General features: G+C 43.9%; 1 protein-coding gene across 2 annotated transcripts in view; it reads right to left on the reverse strand.

The window, feature by feature from the left end:
* LOC138265535 (arylacetamide deacetylase-like) overlaps positions 1-16,112 on the reverse strand; it is a 219,544-nt gene that overhangs the window by 52,097 nt on the left and 151,335 nt on the right. The gene's annotated exons all lie outside the window — the stretch shown is intronic.

A 16,112-nucleotide genomic window follows, 5' to 3' on the forward strand; every position in this document is an offset into this window, starting at 1 on the left:
CTCCCTTGGTCCATCACGTAGCCTCAATGTACAATATAATCAGGGCATATAAAACATGCTCGGTAACGCTTACTGACTTACTCGTAGAAAATACTCCGGTTGGGTAGGCCACGATGCTCATTTTCCAGACACTAAACCTCAACAGGAAGCACTTACAAATATAAACGTAGCAGGTGCCCCAGTTGAAGCCCAGCTGCTGGAAAGGACAAGCCACCCTAATTCTTGGGCTTGGCAAAGATAAAGCAAGGCTGTGCGCTCAGAGATTCCAAAGCAGAAAACAATCTAGAATCCTTCCTGGAGGTGAATTGATGATGTACTGGAGCGTAATCTGTATCTGACTGTGACGCGCGGTTTCTATCCTCCTCTCCTGGAGAAACAGAGTTGAAGGTTTCTCCCTTTATAAAACACCTGTAAGCTCCGCCCGCTGAGCCACGCCCCGTCTACACTCGTAGTAGGTAAAAGAATTCCTGCCTTTTACCAGGATGATGGACAACTTTCCAAAACGACCCCACTGCGTTTACCGCCGTTTCAGGTGGTGCGTTGTTGATGCGCAGGAGCACATATCCACAAAGACGCACTAGTAACAATCATATTGCCAAAGGCACACAAGGTTGCTAGAGACGTTTCTCCCTTGGTCCATCACGTAGCCTCAGTGTACAATATAAACGGGGCATATAAAACATGCTAGGTAACGCTTACTGAATTACTCGTAGAAAATACTCCGGTTGGGTAGGCCACGATGCTCATTTTACAGACACTAAACCTTAAAGGAAGCACTTACAAATATAAACGTAGCAGGTGCCCCAGTTGAAGCTCAGCTTCTGGAAAGGACAAGCCACCCTAACTCTTGGGCTTGGCAAAGATAAAGCAAGGCTGTGCGCTCAGAGATTCCAAAGCAGAAAACAATCTAGAATCCTACCTGGAGGTGAACCGATGATGTACTGGAGCGTAATCTGTATCTGACTGTGACGCGCGGTTTCTATCTTCCTCTCCTGAAGACACAGAGTTGAAGGTTCTCCCTTTTTAAAGCACCTGTAAGCTCCGCCCGCTGAACCACGCCCCCGTCTACACTCGTAGTAGGTATTGGAATTCCCGCCTCTTACCAGGATGATGGACAGCTTTCCAAACGACCCCACTGCGTTTACCGACGATTCCGGTGGTGCGTTGTTGATGCGCAGGAGCACATATTCACAAAGACGCACTAGTAACAATCACATTGCCGAAGACACACAAGGTTGCTGGAAACGTTTCTCCCTTGGTCCATCACGTAGCCTCAGTGTACAACATAAACGGGGCATATAAAACATGCTAGGTAACGCTTACTGAATTACTCGTAGAAAATAATCCGGTTGGGTAGGCCACGATGCTCATTTTACAGACACTAAACCTCAAAGGAAGCACTTACAAATATAAATGTAGCAGGTGCCCCAGTTGAAGCTCATCTTCTGGAAAGGACATGCCAACCTAAGTCTTGGGCTTGGCAAAGATAAAGCAAGGCTGTGCGCTCAGAGATTCCAAAGCAGAAAACAATCTAGAATCCTTCCTGGAGGTGAACTAATGATGTACTGGAGCGTAATCTGTATCTGACTGTGACGCGTGGGTCCTATCTTCCTCTCCTGGAGACACAGAGTTGAAGGTTCTCCCTTTATAAAGCACCTGTAAGCTCCGCCCGCTGAGCCACGCCCCGTCTACACTCGTAGTAGGTAAAAGAATTCCCGCCTTTTACCAGGATGATGGACAGCTTTCCAAAACGACTCCATTGCGTTTTACCGACGATTCCGGTGGTGCGTTGTTGATGCGCAGGAGCACGAGGACATATCCACAAAGACGCACTAGTAACAATCACATTGCCAAAGGCACACAAGGTTGCTAGAGACTTTCTCCCTTGGTCCATCACGTAGCCTCAGTGTACAACATAAACGGGGCATATAAAATATGCTAGGTAACGCTTACTGAATTACTCGTAGAAAATAATCCGGTTGGGTAGGCCACGATGCTCATTTTACAGACACTAAACCTCAACAGGAAGCACTTACAAATATAAACGTAGCAGGTGCCCCAGTTGAAGCTCAGCTTCTGGAAAGGACAAGCCACCCTAACTCCTGGGCTTGGCAAAGATAAAGCAAGGCTGTGCGCTCAGAGATTCCAAAGCAGAAAACAATCTAGAATCCTTCCTGGAGGTGAACCGATGATGTACTGGAGCGTAATCTGTATCTGACTGTGACGCGCGGTTTCTATCTTCCTCTCCTGGAGAAACAGAGTTGAAGGTTCTCCCTTTATAAAGCACCTGTAAGCTCCGCCCGCTGAGCCACGCCCCGTCCACCCTCGAAGTAGGTAAAGGAATTCCCGCCTTTTACCTTTTTACCAGGATGATGGACAGCTTTCCAAAATGACCCCACTGCGTTTTACCGCCGATTCAAGTGGTGCGTTGTTGATGCGCAGAAGCACGAGGACATCTCCACAAAGACGCACTAGTAACAATAACATTCCCAAAGGCACACAAGGTTGCTGGAGACGTTTACCCCGTGGCCCATCACGTACCCCTAGTGTACAATATAAACACAAAATCGTTTTTGTAGTAGGTTCTCCCTTTATAAAGCACCTGTAAGCTCCGCCCGCTGAGCCACGCCCCGTCCACCCTCGAAGTAGGTAAAGGAACTCCTGCCTTTTTACCAGGATGATGGACAGCTTTCCAAAATGACCCCAATGCGTTTACCGCCGATTCCGGTGGTGCGTTGTTGATGCTCAGAAGCAAGAGGACATCTCCACAAAGACGCACTAGTAACAATCATATTGCCAAAGGAACACAAGGTTGCTGGAGACGTTTTACCCCGTGGCCCATCACGTACCCTTAGTGTACAATATAAACGGGGCGCATAAAACATGCTAGGTTACGCTTACTGACATACTCGTAGAAAATACTCCGGTTGGGTAGGCCACGATGCTCAGTTTTACAGAAACTAAACCTCAAAAGAAGCACTTACAAATATAATCGTAGCAGGTGCCGCAGTTGAAGCTCAGCTTCTGGAAAGGACAAGCCACCCTAACTCTTGGGCTTGGCAAAGATAAAGCAAGGCTGTGCGCTCAGAGATCCCATAGCAGAAAAAGATCTAGAATCCATCCTGGAGGTGAACTGATGATGTACTAGAGCGTAATCTGTATCTGACTGTGACGCGCAGGTTCTATCTTCCTCTGCTGGAGACACAGAGTAGAAGGTTTCTCCCTTTATAAAGCACCTGTAAGCGCCGCCCGCTGAGCCACGCCCCGCCCACCCTCGAAGTAGGTAAAGGAATTCCCCGCCTTTTACCACGATGATGGACAGCTTTCCAAACGACCCCACTGCGTTTACCGCCGATTCCAGTGGTGCGTTGTTGATGCTCAGAAGCACGAGGACACATCCACAAAGACGCACTAGTAACAATCACATTGCCAATGGCACACAAGGTTTGCTGGAGACGTTTTTTACCCCGTGGCCCATCACGTACTCTTACTGTACAATATAAACGGGGCGTATAAAACATGCTAGGTAACGCTTACTGACATACTCGTAGAAAATACTCCGGTTGGGTAGGCCACGATGCTCATTTTACAGAAACTAAACCAATAACAATAAAATACACACACACTCTTTTAAACCTGTCTGACTAAGTATTTTTTACCCATGATTCTAATTATGTATTGTATGTGCATATGTGTGTTTTATTCATGTGTGTGTGTGTATAAATATATATATATATGTGTATGCATGTGTATATGTTGTTTCTGTGCCTGGCATGTTTGTGGATCATTGCATGGCTCCTGATATCTATGAATTTCTGCTCTCTTTTTATCACACTTATCTACCCATCACTCTTATGTCATGTCTCTATCAAACTATCCTCCATTCTCACTCGGACTCATCCCAAATCCCTTCGACCACTTTCATCTCCTAAATATCTCTGCCTAAGCTCTTCCCCTCCACCTCCACATCTAACTCACCAAACCTCACTCTACCTCTGTGACCTCCCACACAACCCTACTAAATTCTCCTGCATTCTTCTCACCCTACTTCTATGCTCTCCCTAACCCATCCACATCCTCTTTCCCTTCCGCTCCCCTATTATTCATCTCAAGCCTTTGGATTGAGTAAATGAAGGATAAACTCCCAATTAACACTTCTGGATTTCTTTCCTCCTCCACCCCTCCATTACTCCAGTCAATCTAACTAACAAACTCTCATATCTGCAACTCAAATTAACTCATAATAATACTAAAACTGTACTCCTTATTAAATTATACTAATCCATCACTAATTCTTGTTGGGTACCGGAGTAGCGTGCTACTCATCGAAAAGCGCTTCGACGCCTCATCAGGGGTAGTAAGCGCTATATAAATACGATTACAATTACAATTACAATTACATGGTCTGCCATGAAGCTCCGCCTCCCCCTTCTCAACTGTTTTGAGACCCTACCCACAACTTCTGTTCTCCATGGTCCTTTCCTCCGTTGTCTGTGTGTATACGTTTATAGTCTCACTGCCGCCATCCATGGTGTTTTGTACTTCCAGTGTCTATCCCATCTGCCCTCCATGGTCAGCTTGCTGCTCCAGCCCTGCCCCCTTGTCCCCTGCCCTACTTTTTTCATGTGCAGGCCTCTAGCCCCTCCCTCCTGCCTTGTCTGGTCTGTTGTCGTGCCTTTGCTCCCTCCCTCCAGCCCTTTCTGGTCTGTTATGCTGCAACTGAACTGCCTGTCTGCCCAGTATGGTCAGCTTGCTGCCCTTGCCTCTTTCCCCTCTGCTCTCTGTTGTCCATGTGCATGGCCCTGTCCCTTCCTTGTTGCTTCCATGATCCGTTGTGCTGCACTGCTTCCCCTCTTGCCTTGTATAGTATATTGTTCTGCTGCAACCCTTGATGCCTGCTCTGTAAAGTCAGTTTGGTGCCCCTACCCATCTTCCTCCTTCCCTTTGTTATAAGAGTCCATGTCCCTACACCATTCCTCCTGCCCTCAGTGATCAAGTGTACCCTCCTTGCCAACATTTTTAAGTTAGTGAAAGGGAGATTTTGAACTAAAACCTGGGAAATTGATTTTCTTAATTGACTTACATTGACAAAGAGGAGATTTTAAGCAGGAGACAGATAAAATAAAGCCATTTTGGACTTAAAAGCATCAGGAGTCTCCTGGCTGAATGGGGTCTATTGGCATGTATGGTTGTACTGCCACTGCCTCTTCCTTCTGCACTCAATGGTCTGTTATATTGTCACTGCCTCTCTTGTTTGTCCTACATGGTTGTTTTTTTGCTCTTTCGCCCCTTTCCTCTGCCCTCCATGGTCCCTTGTGTTGCCATTGCGACTGCCCTTCCTGCCTGCCCAGCACGGTCAACTTGCCTCTGCACCTCCCTCCCTGCCCTCAGTTATCCTAGTCTGTGCCCCTGACATCTGCCTCCCCACAGAATTCAAATGAAAAACTAGATTGCTAACATTCTTTATTTATTTACAAAATTGGGACATGCCTGATGTAATCTTAATGCAATCAAAACTGTAATACCTAAAACGTCTCTTTTAGAAATTATAAAAATGAGAGGGTCTTATTCCCATAGATATAAAGGTTAGTGCTATAAAGAACTAAAATGAGGACGTATTTTCTGAGATCTCAAATAGCTACAAAGCATTTTTAATTATTTTCTATCTTGATGTTTTTTAATCCAGTTGATCACTTAATTATATAATGCACTTATGGGAGAGAATGTGGGGTTATACCCAAAGCTGCAGGCTTTGCAACTGGAAAACAAGGTTCGAATTTCAGCGTCAGCGTGACATCCTGTGATTCTGGGCAAATTACTTAGTCCCCCTATGCCTAAAGCCCAAATGGAATGTAGTCTTGAGTAATTTAACTGATGTCCATGTAAAGCATTCCAATACTTTTGGGTCAAGTCTGCCCTATATAAAACTGCAAAAAAACAATTATATAAGTAACATGCACACTTCTGTCATTGAGCTATACCTGGGCTATATTTGTGCTACATTTGGGCCCTTTTTCTTCTGGTGCCCATCTTGGGAGACTCGTTTGTTATGAAGCTCCCTAATCTCATTTACTGCAGTATCCTCAGATGGAAATGCTTTCATTTTTCCACATCTAGTCCATCAAGATGGCGGTAAGATGTGCCACATGTTTGGCATAAATTCAGAACGTGCATGTATCAGCCTACATGTTTAATGAAATCGAAGAGAAAGATATTTGAGAAATCACTTAAAACATGTCCTATTTTTTCTTTCTACAGCACTAACCATAATTTCTATAATAAATAAAACCCATCATTTTGTTGCTTTCTAAATTCAACCTTTTAGGTTTTACCAGTTTGATTCAATCGAGATGGCTCCAGGTGTGCCACAGTTTTGTCATAGGTAAGAGTGTTAGCGCTCTAGTTGTTCTTCAGAACACTCTGGAAGGCTGCAGTAGAAAACAATGGATTCAACTGACAGGCTGCTTCTGTTGAAGTACAACAGGAAGATATTTGAAAACTCACATATTTACAAAAAAAAAGTGGCGCGTTCGTGCTGATGCGCCACTTTTGTTGCATCGTCCTGCTCCCCCTAAGGACTCCATGTGTGCACAGTATTTACAGTACAGTGCACCATGGCTCACTTTAGGACAATAGTGTCAAAAATGTTGACGCTATTGTGGCGTTTTGCAGGATTAGTACCAAAAATAATGGCCCTAACTTTGCAAAGTAAAAGGAGACCCATGGAAAACAATGACAGCGTCACTTTGTCGTTAAAAATGGTCCACTGAAAGCTTGTAAATTTCACTGCGACATTTTTACGGGCCTCTCTGCGTGGGAACGTCCTTGTTGCATAGATTATGCCTGGAGCAGGCATAATGTGGCACAAGGGGTTACAAAGTGGCGCAATGCATGCATTTCACCACTTTGTAAATATGGCACAGGGAAATGGCCCCATTAACGCCACATTAGCTCAAAAAGAAATGATGCCTTTGGTGGCACAAGGTGGCGCAAGAGGCTTGTAAATATGCCCCTTAGTGCTCTAGTTATTTGTTAAAACACTATGGAAGACTGCAGTAGAACACAAGGTAATCAACTGACAGGCTGCTCCTTCTGGAAGAACATGTTTTACTGAGAATGCAAGACTTCATTTTCATACAGCTGAGAAAGATTTTGTGAATTTACAGAAAATATGCTCTCAATTTAGTTTCTGGAGCACCTTCCAAAACCTCCATGGGAAAATCGTGAGAAAACAGTTTTCTCTCAAACGTGGTTCATGAAATCCCAACAGGGTAAAATCATCTTACAACACACCAAAATTCTGAAAAATTAGGTTGCTACCATCAACAAACAATTTATTTTGTAATTCAAATGTATCAATCTTTATATGTGCTTATTTTTGTGACCCTGAAATCTGACATTCACTACAATGCATTTCAATTGGGTGCAATCATGTATCTTGGCCCCAAAATGGCTGCCATCACTTTCTGGTTTGAGTGCTGACAGACAATCAGATCTCAACAGAAGATCTGTGCTTAGGCTCCACCCAGATATACAAATTTGAATTTCCTTCATTGTCTCAAAAACTGCTGAACGGATTTACACCAAATTAAAAACGTGATGTGCCGACTAAAAGGTACTCTTTGGCCAAATTCGGTGTAATTCCACCCGTTGTTCAGGCTGCAGGCATGTCAATGGGAATTAACATGGGAAACGCACTTTTTTTTGCCCACTTCCCTTTTTCGCGGCCCCGCTTGATGGATCATCCTGTAACTTTTCATGCACAAATAGACCCTTGGAGACTCTTTTTTGGGGAAAATTTCATGAAGATTCGTCAAATGCCTCCAAAGATATAGCCAAGTCAAAAAACATTTTTGCAATAGAAACTATGTCCTCTTATAAACCAAAGGTTACAGGGACATGATAGTTAGGAACACATTTTAAATATACAAAACCATACAAATTCAACAGTTATAGTTAGTGTTACCTCCAGTAACTATAACTCGTGCCCTAAGGAACTATAACTAGCACCCCCACCAGCCCTTATAACCTTTGGTTTTTTAAGTTAAATTCTATATTTTTTTAATTCTACTTCCTAAATAGAACTTCCCTGTAAACATTGTTTTTTTCAGTAAATTTCTATGTTTTTTTTTAATGTATAACAATTCTAACTACTATACGTTATTCAAACCACTGCCGTACATGGCTTTCGGAGGCCAGGCACTGTGGCCAACCTAAAAGGACCCAACCTTGCCTGGTGCATAGCCTTCACCCATGCGCTTGGGAGGTTGCCTGCAAGACCTGGCCTGCAGCAAGGCCCTGCGGCCAACACCACCTAACCACCCAAACTAATGCTGTGCACAGCTCTTTGGCCATGCACGGTGGAAGTTGGCCACAGCTTCTCTGGGTGTGAGAATAGGTGTGAGAGGGTGTATGTGGGGATGAGTGTAGCTGTGAAAGTCTCTGTCTGGGTATGAGAATATGTGCATCAGTGTCTTAGTGGCTGCATAAGTGTCTGAGTAGGTCTCTGAGTGGGTGCATTAGGGTGTCAGTGGGTCTGTGAATGGATGTGTGAGAGTCTGAGTGAGTCTATGAGTGGGTGCTTGAGTGTCTGAGTGGGTCTGTGAGTGGGTGCGTAAGTGTCTGAGTGGGTGTGTGAGTGGGAGAAGTTGATTGAAAAAGAGAAAGAAAGTGAGAGGAAAAGAGATAGAATTTGTTTAGGCTTTAATATCTCATGTGCTTAGAATGAGATATTTGTGTTTGATTTAAAATAAAACATGTATTAATTAATTTAAATAAACTATAATATTTTTTTAATAAAAAACAAAGAGGGGCATTAGTCCAGTTGGAATCGAACCTTAAAGCTCCGTGTGAATTTCTGCGACCTTCACACTGAGCTATTGGGGTTTATTTTTACTTTTTGCCCTTTATGGTCCTTCTGGTACTGCGAGTGAGCCCTCAGATACTCCCCCACGGTCCTTATTTAGTTATTGTTTTATTTAAATTTTTTATTCAAAAAAAATGTTTTTTTCAGTAAAAAGCCCTTACAGGCTACCTCCTACTCCGGGTGAAGCTTTAGGGCTTCCCTGGCAGCGTCATTGCTTCAGCAAGCATGGAGCTGCTTTGACAGCAGCTCTGTGCTTGCTGAAGCATTTCATCATTGTCTACTGCATGTGTGTCTGAAGTGTTGGCTGTGGGACATAGCAGGAGCCGGATCTGGTGGGTGGTGGTCCCCAGGGCCATCTCCAACATATGCATAGGGTGGTGGTACCTGCTCCAAATACAGTGTTGCACTGTCTGCTGGCCCCCTGCATTATATTACATGAATGCCCCGGGGAGGTGGTGGTACCTGGGACAGTGGGAGTGGGCTGGGCACCCCCCACAAATCAGAACAAAGCCCTGGGGAGATGGCGGTCCCCAGGGCAGCGGGGGGGGGGCCCAGGCTTATTACAACTAATAAGCCCCGGGGAGCTGGTTGTCCCGGGGCTGCAGGAGGGTGCCAGGAGGCATGATACGAACTCTTTGTTTTTAAATAAAAAATGTATGTCAGAGTTGCAGATCCACCACGTATCTATCCATATAATTTTTTTTAAAACATGCTTTTTAGCCTTGCGGGAGGTCCCTTTAGGACCCCATCACCAGAGCTAAGGGGGCAGGGTATTCGTACCCTGGCCACCTTTTCAGTTTTTTCACTTTTTTGGGGGGACTCGGCTTAAGCTGGCTGAGAACATGGGGGCCTTCAGGCTCCCCCATGGTCCCATTGCACATTGGGTGCCCTGGAGGGCACCCAGGAGAGATGCTGGAGCCCAGGGGGAAAGGGTCCCGGGGGCCAAGATCGGCTGAGGGAAGGGGGCTGCGTGGCCCCCCTCCTCCATTTAATGAATGCAAGGCCCTGGGGTCCCTCGGGCAAAAAATCAGCCCAGGGAAGAGGACCATGTGGGCACCTTACCACAGTTAATAGTGGTAGATCCTGAGGGTTGGTGTCCCCGGGGCTGAAATCAGCCTGGGGTGGTAGTCTGCGTGGCCCCGCTGCGGCTACACAGACCAGTCACCAAATGAGGTAGTGCTTTCTAACTAACCTATCTAAGTATTCCAGTTGGGTAGACATTCTGTGCAAAACTGTGGACTGTGGGATAAATAAGCATGTGAGGTTCAGTTCTGTCCATGATGCTAATTTCACAGAAATTAAACCACTTACAAATATAAACGTAGCAGGTGCCCCAGTTGAAGCGCCACTTGTCGAAAGGACAAATGCTCCTAACGCCTGGGCTTGGCAAAGACAAAGCAAATGTTTTGACTCTGCGATTCCATACTGAAAAACTATCTGAAATCCTCTGTGGAGGTGAATACATCTTTCATCTATTGGAGTGCAATGAGACACTCTTACACCCACTCTCACACCCACATAGACCCTTTCACACCTAATCTCACACCCAGACCGACACTCTCACACCCACTGACACCCTGTCACACCTGTTCTCACACCCAGAGAGACAGGCCCTGTGGCCAACTCCCACCGCACACGGCCAAAGGCTGTGCGCACCGCAGGGATGGGTAATTAGGTGGGTTGGCTGCAGGGACTGCCCACAGGCTAGGCTGTGTGGCCAACCACTGCCATGAACTGCCAGAGGCCGTGCACATTGGTGGTTGGATTTACATATAGTAGTGAAAATGACTTTACGCTAACAAAAACATAGAAATTCACTGGAAAAAAACAAAGGTTGCAGCGACATTATAGTTTGGAAATAGAATTATTAAAAACATAGGAATTCACATTAAAAAAAACAAAAGTTACAACAACGTTATATTTAGGTTCTGAATTTACTCGCACAATACCAGAGAAAGAAGAACATGAACTGTTTAAATTAGTTTAGACTTTAGAGGTGCCTGTGCAAAGTAAAGCATATTTTTTTATTCTTTTTGCCAGGGTGACTTAACCTCTGTCCCAAAAACCAGCACATGTATTTAAATTTTAGAAAAAATTTGGAACGGTCCTCTGAAAACCAGCACTGTCCGGGAAAATCTGGGACGTCTAGTCACACTAACACAGGCCCAAGCTGAGAAGGCTTCTCTACATGCTTCATTTAGTGAATTCTGTGAAACAACAACAATTCCAAGTACCAGCCTTCATGACCTAGGAAGCCTGCCTGCCACTGCCCTCAAGCTGCAAATCCAGACTTAACCACCATTGTAGCCAGATGATTTTCCAAAGGCATGAAGGCTCCAGCTGTCCAAGGAAGATTACTTTGGACCGAGGCCTGCTACGCCGCATCCACAAAAATGTGACCCATGCGGTGACCCTGCTTCCATTGCAAGAGACAATGCCAGGTGGCAGCAATGAAATGCATCATCTTCATCACAGCACAGAGCCCCCTGTGCATGGGCAGGTAAACACAAGGCTGTGTTTGAGAAACTGTGTCTTGCACTAACGTTGCATATTGAAAGGGGGCACTTATGTTTCTTTGATGTCTATAGCAAGATATGAAATGACCTGGCTTACATGTCCTCTCACTGGGTAATCTATCTGAGAAACCATTGAAGTGTACTCAAACCCAAGAAATTTTCGTCCTAAGATTCCTTGAATTATACATTTCTAGTTGACAGGTGGCAACTACAGCACAACACTAACCACAGGTGAATGAGAACTACTAATTCTGAACTAGCCTCTTGTGGGTGGCTGCGGGAGCAGTTCAAAGTGATTTCACCCTGAAGGGCTTCAGAACACTGTTCCCTGAGCCATACATCTGTATGTAGTAGTTTCTTTCTAGGCTCTTAAAGTACTTCACTTTATCTAAGGCAAGCACTAACTAGAACAGTAGATTACAGTGTTTTTTGGTTCGGGTAACTGTGGAGTTCTGAGCTCTTGTCCTGTACTATCTCCCTTTGACACCTTTCCCTTACTACCGTTAGAGCCAAGTGTGGAAAGGCTATACTTATCCAAAATTTGCATAGTCATAGTAGTACACCAGAACACCAGAGGCAAACAACCTCAACCATCACTTGTGTGGTCTAACAGGCCATGTCTGTCCTGTAACTCCATGGATGGGGTCTGACAGACCCTTTTAACAATAGGCAGGTGGGAGAACACAATGACACAAAACCATTTCCCTGGGTATTGTTGATAGGGAGCGGTAAATGCCCATAAAAATAGAGTCTCCCTAACACAGTTTTGGTTAGGGTTGCATAGAGATACTCTGTGCACCAGTCAGAGATATGGAGCACGAAAAAGCCCACAAATGATTGCACTCTTCTCATTGAATGCACACTGAGAATCAGAGGCAATAAAGTGCACTGCACAAATGATTGAACATCTTCAGTGGTTTTCTTTTCCCACCAGAGACCCTCATGCTTTCTTGAGTTGAAGGTACCCTATGGTTAACACCCGATCAGGTCCTCAAATAATCTACGGAAAGCAATTATAATAGCTAGAGCTTGGGACTGCCCAAATTATATAACTGGGCTGATTTCATAAACAATTAAAACGTGCATATACAATATAATGCATTGGACATTGTTTGAAATTAGAGCGTGTTAGGTGAGTAGATCCCAACATCTATTATCTGTCATTTTTTCATTCAATTGTTGACTCTTCATTGCTTGAGGGGACCGGAAAGCATTTAAACAGAGATCTGTGACTGAGAAAAGATGTAGTTGAGGCTTCTGCAGGGTTCTTCTTTGGGTGCAAGCTTTTCCTGTTCTACAGTTTTTGTATTGGAGCTGGCAAGAGAGAGAGAAAATGCTATGTCTGGAAGCGGAGTGCTTCCGGCTCTTTGCCCTTGTTCAGTGGTAAACCCACAGAAGGAGATTTCATAACTATGATTTTATATTTATCCAGTTTGCACTAAAATACCTTCAACCTATAGGTAGTTGCTGAAAGCATATTTTGTAAAAACATGTTTCTTCATTTCCCACCCCATTGCAGGATTTCCTACCAGATGGGGAGGGTATCTAGAAGATTGGGGTCCACTTGGAGCATCAGCTATTGCCACACTCCCCTGGGGCTGAACTAAATGTGGTAGATGTGGATCAAACCTGCGACCAGGGTTATTTTAATTGTGCTCCTTATGAGGATCAGAATCAGTGAAAATAATTAACCATGTAAAGGGGTTTACACATGGAGTGGCTTTTTCATAAACTTAATTTGGTAACATGTTTAGTAGTACTATAATAGTACTAATAAAGTACTAAAAAAATGCTGTTCACAAAAATGTAAGTCTCCAATTCCACTGTCACTCTTGTATCTTTTTTATGGGGGGATTTTCACACATGTAAGTTTACTACTTAGTAGAATATGGGAGGGGCCTTGGGAAGTGGCTGCAAAAAGGGTCATACTTAATACAAAATCTGGGGGAGGGGTTAGGGATATACTGTAAAATAACCCAGAAAACCTTGTTTGATGATGGCAGACACAAGGGAGGCCTGTCTTCAGCTTTTAAGCCATAGAGATGAGCTCTCTTTCACCTGCTAAGGTTAGAACTGATTCTCTACCTACAGTAGGTGTCAATAAGAGCTTTGAGAAATAATATGAGAAGCCCTCTCTGGCATCTACGAGCCAAAAGAGGTAGTGCTAAACCTGCTTTTTGTTCTGCCAATTGTTCAAGACACCCACAGATAGCTAATCCTTACAAACTGCTCAGCAGTTAACACCCAGTTGCTTGTCCTGGGCTCAGAGGAAGGCTATCGTCCTCTGATCCAGAGTTGTTAACTCTCCTACTCAAGAATGTATATTCCAGCTTTAGAGGTTTGATGCTTGGCAGAACTGGTTTTAAGCCAGTTCTGAATCTGGCAGCCTAAAGAAACTTTTTACCAAGTTACTTTTTAACTTAAATGATTAAACATCTGATTTCATCATTAAATCATGTTTGAAAATTAAGTATTAAATAACAAAAAAGTATTTTTCTAGCAGTTTGGTTAGATGAGATAGAAACAAAGTTTTTTTCCCCATCTAAGCCTGTTCAAGCAAAAGATCAGCAAGTCCTACGCAGTGGAGTAGCTTTTGCAGTTTTTCACAGTGAGGGCACACTAATCATGATATAAAGTGTGTCCTATTGTTTTTTATAAAAGAACCCTGTCTCGTGGGATTACAAGGCCACTTTTGGGGTTACTTATGAATGTGAAAAATAGGCTTTTTCCTGTCAGGGTGTCACTTCAGTGCATTTAACCTGCAGGCAGACAACTGTAGAGTAGGGCTACTGGCAGCCATATAATTTTGGCATAGTCATGGTTGGTGCAAATACACACTTTAGCCCACATATGACATTTAGCTTTCCACTCTATAGGTGCACTTTAAAAACAATTTATAATGCAGTTGCGGGGAAATTAAATGGGCCAAATAGGGAGTGTTCCAATGCGCAGTACGTTTTACTGAACAAGCAATGGCACATTACTACTGTTTAGCCGTGATGAAGTGTGCAGAGTCCTAAACGTATCAACAGCAAACGGGCACACAACGAAGGGTGGGCGTTGACAAAAATAGTGTCATTTTTCACAGTGTAAGAAAAAGGAACTCACAGTATTGAGAGTTGCAGTAACTCTAGTGTTGTTAGATTTGAGCCAGCTCTCGGTAATACATAGGAACTTGAGATGGAGGGGTAGGAAAAGTATTTAATGCTATAACATGCTTTTTATATCATGGACACTAATTTAGAAGTCAAAGAGAAAGGGAGAAAAAGCAGGTGACTATGTTGTGAGGGAATACTAGGGAAAATACATTTGACAGGACAGCATATAGTGAGGCCTTCAATTATTTCAATATTATATTCAAAAAAGGGAAAGGACACATAAAATGTATAAAAATGAACAGCCAACTCATTTTGATAAGTAAAAAAGTAACTGATTTGTATTTATTGAATTAAGGTTTGTGTTTTGGGTACTGCATTCTTATGTAAGCACAACCTCACTGTAGCAGCATATTTTACAACATCAGAGATTATTCTGTATCAGGGGCAGGAACCTGTCTCTAATTCTGGCTAAATCTGAGGATTTTTTTATGCTCCACCTTCTGCATGTGCTCGCTATTACACTGCATTGCCTATTTGCTGCCAGAAATACATTCTGTAAGGATTAAGGGCCTGATTTTGATGTTTACGGTGTTACCGCCAAGCCGAGTCAGTAGTGGGTCCGAGAAGACCCACTGAATTTAGATGTTAAACTCCTGCATGCGGTGTACCAGTGGTGGTTCGCTGATGGCATGAGATGGCGGCAGAATTCAATGAACTTCATACAGTAGCAGCAACCATGGAAGAGAGGTAAGTGACACACACACACACACTGTCCATCAGCCTTAGGTGCATCCTGCATTTCGCAATACACAACACAACAAATACACACATGTACCCATAGCCAGTTTGACACAACACAGCTCGGACATGGTGAAAACAGACATTGACACACATCAGTGCCACGACATACACACTGCCACTGACACTGCACCGATACACCACACAACCACAACAAACAACGCAACTGCACACTCAGCTACACAAACAAACACACACTCAGCTGCACCTCACCCTGTCAGTTACAGTGCATACACACATACATGTACTGACTCACACATACAACTTTCAGCACAACATGACAGGTACAGGTCCCCTGGCAATGTGCACACATGGATACAGTTGACAGGTGAGAATGTACAGTCATTGTGGTGACAGCATTGATTTGCCAATAAATGCTGACAACATATTGGCAGCTGTGTGTGTGCAATATGTTTTGTGTACCAGTGTCCCCACCCGTGTCTGACCCACTCGTGTCCCCAACATATCCATGTCACAGTGATTAAAAAAATTACTGTGACATGTATATGTCTCCAGTGGTCCCCACCTCCCGTTCAGTGTCCACCCAAAGTGTCCTGGCAATGAGGCATCCTTAACTTTTAGTCTATCAAAAAAGAGGGGGCAAGTGGTAAAAAAACATGAGATTTCCCGCTCTTTTCCCCCAATCTGCTACTTTTTCTTTGGCAGTAAGGCACATCTAATTCTTCACGGCGGGTAAGTTGGCTGCGGTCATGCCGACATCCCAATAAACTAACACTTAATACTTTAATAAGTTTAAGAAACGTGAGACAATAGTAATGACGAATAACATTTGGTAGTATCATGTTATTATTTTTTGCACCCCTGGGTATAATA

Source organism: Pleurodeles waltl, chromosome 11 (genome assembly GCF_031143425.1).
Source record: "Pleurodeles waltl isolate 20211129_DDA chromosome 11, aPleWal1.hap1.20221129, whole genome shotgun sequence".
In the NCBI taxonomy this organism is placed as follows: Eukaryota; Metazoa; Chordata; class Amphibia; order Caudata; family Salamandridae; genus Pleurodeles; species Pleurodeles waltl.